At 46.8% G+C, this 6,000-nt stretch overlaps 1 protein-coding gene across 3 annotated transcripts in view; it reads right to left on the reverse strand.

Annotated features, from left to right (window-relative positions):
• ELF2 (E74 like ETS transcription factor 2) overlaps window positions 1-3,792 on the reverse strand; it is a 37,269-nt gene extending 33,477 nt beyond the window's left edge. For 2 of the 3 annotated variants that reach the window (XM_030239054.2, XM_050973874.1), the window contains exon 1: window positions 3,626-3,788. The gene's annotated coding sequence lies outside the window, so the exon portion shown is untranslated. Of the gene's footprint in view, window positions 1-3,625 lie in introns of all 3 variants that reach the window. The other variant, XM_030239056.2, reaches the window with a different exon arrangement.
• Between the last annotated feature and the right edge of the window lie 2,208 nt (window positions 3,793-6,000).

The following is a 6,000-nucleotide window of genomic DNA, read 5'->3' on the forward strand; positions in this document are numbered from 1 at the left end:
ACTCTTAAAGCAAGAGATGATTCAGGTTTGTAAGAGACTAGGCTGTCCCCAGCGATACAATTAGCAAGCACAGAAGCTGGTTCAAAGTACAACTAGTTTTGAATTACAGAACAACCTGCAGAAAGATTAAAAATAAAACCAGAAAAATGCACACTATGAATTTAATTCCTCTCTGGATAGTTGCTTACAATAAAGCAAAATACAGAATAACATCAGAGGAGAAAAAATATATTTAACATTTCCAAAAGAAATTACCAAATCATGTTGTTACAGTTCTGACATCCACTCCTTTTCTTCCTGGTAATGGAAATTCAGAGAAAAACTAGTTCTGAAACATTTGGAAAACTCCTTACAACCATAAAAACATCCTTGCTGTTATTTTTATACATATCTCAGGGGAAAACAAAAATAAATCTACATGCTCCCATCACTAAATAATAAAAAACAAAACCCCAACCAAAAGAAAAATTCTGAATCTTGAATACTTTGCCCCAACAGCAAGAAGTTTTCAACTCTTTACCACTACAAAACACACAACAAAGACTCACACTTTTTATAACTTTCACTGGCCAAGACAATCAATTAGAGCAAGTCTTCAGAGGCTACCGGGCACTTGCAATAAAGGCTGCAAAAGACCAGTTCATTCATATATTGAATAGTACATTACCTGACCTACATTATGTATCCAATTGTGCGCCTACAAGAAATCCAAACTGTTGTCGTATGTTTCTGGCAGAAAGCTTAAAACCACTGCAAATCACAACTGTGATGAACATATCCCAGGAAAAACAATATCTGTAGTTGATTCCTCTGTGCATAACTACCTATCAAATTAACAGGGAAGCAAGCATGCAACTCAACAGAATAAAATATAATAATTGAAAAATAGTGTGGGAAAGGATGGTAGAGAAGGTAATCTCTTCTAGGCCAGAATTCAAGTGAAGTTATTCAGGACTGATTTCAAAACAAAACTCTAAATGTAAGTCTGCAAATAGCTTTAGCACACTTTCATTTTAACTATTAAAGAAACTAGCAAAAAAACCCTCAAAACACCATGCTTGAAAAAAGACACCCATACACAAAAACAAGACAAACACACAGAAGTCTGGGCAGCAGTGCCCAGAGGCAGCTGCTCCTCCAGCACTCAGAACCACCACAAGAGTACTTGGAACAACTCCCCCTTTTATTCAGGTCCCATCCTAAATTGTGAGGAGAGATTTATGCAGATACCTACACAGATGCAAGTGCAAGTGCAGGACTCCAGCTAGCAGTAGCATCACACACAGCTTTTTTTTTTTTTTTTTTTTCCAAAACAGCCTTCTTTTGGTTAAATCAAAAACAAAAAAGTTAAGAAAGTTGGCTTAAAAGTTAAGTTAGTTATACGAGCAGAAATACACTGGCCAAGACCACTGCAGAATCCCATTAAGAGGAGCAAGGCTTCCGAAGGGTACTAAGGTGTTCTTTCATAGGCAGAACCTCAAATACAGCAGTAAATGCCATTATCACTCTGATACGTATAAACCATAGCACACTCTGTAAAACATTTCATGTTGACTGAAAAGTCTTTTTAAAGATGTTTTCCCTGATCATATTTACAGCTCTGGCTATGTGATTCACACTGGCACGTGCAGAAGAAATAGCAAATTGGCTTTCTTTTTCTGAAACTCAATGAGCCTAAGAACTGAAAAATCAAGTTACTGAAAAGGCTGTCTGAGCAGAAAAAAACTCCTAAACTTCTTGCTAAAGTTTGTTGCACAGGTTACATCAAAATTAGGATACAAAGTAAATCTTTGCATCCATGGGGTCAGGGGAGCATGCAATCCACGCAGTTTACAGTACCTCACAATTTAGACCAAGCACTAAAATTTATAAAACACAAACCAAAATAAGGGATGGGCAAAGTAGTCCTAGCCACACCATACTTCATAAGTTTTCATACAAAAAAGCAGTAAATTTATTCCTGAATGCACAGAAACTATTATGCTGGATCAAATTAATGATGCATCAAATCCAGTAAAACACCAGAAGACCTTCTTCCATACATATATAATTTGATAATTTGAACATCCAAACTTTGCTCTGAAGCCTCAAAAGCTAAAGCTGATAAGCCCCAAAACATGTAAGCTTATAATCACTTAGAAACTATTAACGTTCTGCAAAAAGCTTTGTGGCTTCAGCAGGCTGCTTCGGGACCTTCCTGCATCTCATCCTATTAGCAGGCTCGCTTCCCACTGCTCTCTATTTAAAGATACCCTGTAACCTTCTCTTCCCTCTGACAGAAGTCTCGCATACTTTCCCTTAACTTGTACCTCTCTTTCCAGCAAATTGATTGTTGGTCCTTAACAATCATTTCCACTCCCCCACAAGCCAGAGTAGGGAGGAATTATTCATCACTTTACATAATAAAGCAGCAGAGACGATTAAATTAAATTAAATGGGGAGGATGTAAGTTTAAAAAACAAACCCCAACACACACTCTAAAAAGAAGTAGTGTGCAAAAATTCCATAATTAGCTTTGGCAGCATATTCTAGAGGTCAAAAACTTGTAAGATTTAAGTCAGACAGCTTTATGAAGGTAAAGCCCCTGAGTTGCTTATGAGACTATTGAACATAAAGATGTACCTAACAGACTAAACTTTCAGGCACCTTCTGAACCAGATACTACTGAAACCTGAGAGATGAAGAGTATGTCACTGATGGCACCAAACAAAAGAACCCTCCTATTCCCAGCGCCTTTCTGAAAGCAACTAATCCTGTCCACTATATGAGACGGAATGAGTGGAGAAGGAAGAGCAATAAGGACTAGATACAGAACCTGTTTTTAAACTTGCAGTAAGGTTGTGCTGTTTTTGCTAAAGAAGTTAAATGACAAAAGAAAAGTCACAAGAGAGGTAACAGCGACCAGCCATAACGGGGGGGGAGCAGGCAGAATGAAAAACTGAATTATTCAAGTGGGGAGAGACAAGAGGGAACGCATCCAAAAAGGTAACAGATGAACACGAACGGTGCTCACGCAGTAGGACGTTTTACAGTCGCGGTATAATGAAAAGTACGCCAGACTTGTGCGGTTTATCAGCGGCACAAGCGGCGCGGGGTGCACAGCGATCCCAGAGACGAGGCACGGGAGAAGCGATCACGCATGACAGCGAGTGTCCAGCACACCCGGGCTGCCATGTTCTCCCGCCGCCCTGTGTAAACAAGGCGCTGCCCCTTGGCGCTGCCCCAGCCGCCTCCCGCTCCGCCGCCGCCCCGCTCCCAGCACAGCCCAGCCCGGCCCGGCCCGGCCCGGGAGGCCACGCTGCCCTGGCTGTTTACGCTGACAGCGCAAAGCACTGCCCGTCGCCCCCTCCGGCGGGCGCGGACCCCGCGGGCAGGGGGCCGGGGGGAGCGGGACGGCCCCGGCTCCTCCGCCGCGCCCCGCGCAAAAGCGAAAGTGCAGCTGCGGAGGGCGGTGGGTGGGAGGTGCCGCCGGAACGGCCCCCGGCCCCGCCACCTCCAGGCCATCCCACACACCCCGGCGGCCTCCCCCGAGCCGCGACGGCCCCGCGGCCCCTTGGCAGGGCAGCTGCCGCCTGTCAGCGCCCGCCCGCCGCGGCGGCGGCAGGAGCCGACACCGCGCTCTTACCGTGGCCGTGCGCCGGGAGGCCGCATCCGTCGCCCGCCCGGGCCGGGAGCAGGAAGCGGCGGCGCCGCCCGGGCACAGCCGGGCCGGGGCCGGGCCGGGCCGGGGCCGCCCCGCGCGGGAGGGGCGGGGGCGCAGCGCGCGACCTGCCCGGCCCGGCCCGGCCCCCCCCGCCCCGCCGCCGCCGGGCGCGCGGGGGCGCTGCGGGCATGCGCGGCCGCTCCGCGCCTGCGCGGGGCTCGCCAGGGCCTGGGAACGCCGTGGGGCGCGGGAGGGCTTGGAGCGTCCACGCGGAGCAGCGTCCCCTCAGCGCCCCCTCATCCTTCCCTGCTCCCCGCAGGGAGCGAGGAGGCTAACGGGAGGAACGGCCAGGATGTCGCTGCGCCTCCACTGTGTCGGAACAGGTGCCTCCGCCCGTACCGCGCTCCGATCCGCGGGCGCGGCGCTGTCCCGGCAGCGGCTCTGCTGCCGTGCGCCCGTGTCGGGCCGGCTGCGGAGCCTCGGGCGTGCAGAACCCATCCCAGGCAGTGTCCTGTCAGTGCAGTGCTGAAATGCCGGCCCCCAGTTCTATCCCTCCGGCTCACAGAGGGCGTGGGTTTGAAACCAGCCAATTCGTAATCCAGTTTCTGTTGTTTTCTGGCAGTACAAGATGCGCTGTCAGACTGCTCACGAAGCAAGTATGCATCGAGACTGCCTTGATCTAGCCTGGTCTGAAGTTTTGGACAATTTGTTCCTTTACAAGCCTTGGGCTTCAGCATTATGTCCTTTGGCATTTCGCAGAAATGAAGAGCTTTAGCTGAAGAGGAGGCGTTTCATTTTCATTACAGACAGAAACCCTTACATTGCCAAGGAGATTTTCTGCAATGAAGAGCTGTAAGGAGCTCTGGGGTGATGGTTTTGACCAGACTGATTTGTGCCCCCTGTACCTGTACGTTGCAAGCGTCTGATTTAAGGATCTCGCTGCTGACAGGAGCCCAGCCCCTGTGACAGGCAGTTCAGCACTCAAATCTGTTCCTCACCTCCATCTGCGTGCAAAGGTACCTCTGCTACAGCTCAGTTTCCATCTGACTATCCACATCTCGTTTGGCACTCAGCGTCTCCTGCTTCACCAACTCTGAATTCCAGTGGTCAGCTTCTGCCTTATGCATGTTACCACCCTGCTGTACTGCTCTGGCTCCTCTTCCTTATACATTTGAACTGAGTGTTTCTTCCCTCTGCATTTTCAGGGCATCAGCTTCCTTTCCTAAGGAAATTAAATCTTTCAGGGGTCTGGCTTTTACAGGTTACACACAATTTGAATTTTCCAGGAAAATTACACAGGCAGTTGTTTTACTCAAGGATGACACAAACATCTCCCTGAGATTAAAGGTAGCCCTAAAAATACCAGTCCTGTGCCCAAAGCATGGAAACATTAGTGATTCTTTCTTTCCAAAAACATGTCAGGCATTACTAATAGATGGTGCTATCAGCAGCCTCTTATGTAAGTGGCCACTACTGAGGTGTAAATTTAAATGAGCTGTGGCTTTGTAGTAAAGGACACACCATAGCAAAAAGGAGCTTTACCACACATTAAGCCTGCCAGATATGTAATAAGGCATACTCTTTGATGTTGTCAGTTACAGATGTTGCTCCTAGTTTACATTAAAAAAAAAAAAAATCAGTTGTCTGCTCTTTAAAATGTTAGAGGTACCACTTTTAGGTCTTTTGTTTGCCTTTAAAGACAAAACTCAACCATTGCCATTTATTAACATTATAGCTGACATCCATGTTGCTGCTAGTAATTACAGTATTCAGTGTTTGCACATTAGAAAATGTAATTCTTTTAATAGTCTAGAATGTAACTTGTATAAAAAGTATATCAAAGATGTAGAGTAAAATTCTCGTTAACAGTGGATGGTGGAAGATAGCAGATGACAATTATGAAATAAATGGAAGAAAAGAGCAAGTCAAGAGAAGAGTGGGGTATTGGGAGGAAAATATTGAATACTTCCTGGCAAAAATTGCCTTGTTAGACTGGAAACACTGGATGGGAATTTTAACCCCCTCAATGACAGCTTTTTTGCAGCCTGTGTTATGGGGTGACTATATGATGCTTGTATCCTTAACTGTCTGTTTTAATACTGGATATTAATTTTTGCCTTTTTAAGGCTGGTTCCAAGGGCAAAGCAGGGGAGAGAAGAAGTGCAGAGTTTATTATCAGAAGCTGCACTTGCTTTTCTGCATCCTTCTCCTGGACTGTGTTGTCTGCAGCACGGTCAGACCGCAGGACAGAGCTCTCCTTTGCTTTTTGTTAGTTTTTAGCTAGCTGGGACAGAGAGGTTCCCTGGACTACAGTTTTTCTTTTTCTTGTACCTGTTCAAACCTGCTCTGAACATCCA

The sequence above is a fragment of the Serinus canaria genome, chromosome 4, assembly GCF_022539315.1.
Source record: "Serinus canaria isolate serCan28SL12 chromosome 4, serCan2020, whole genome shotgun sequence".
Taxonomy (NCBI): domain Eukaryota; kingdom Metazoa; phylum Chordata; class Aves; order Passeriformes; family Fringillidae; genus Serinus; species Serinus canaria.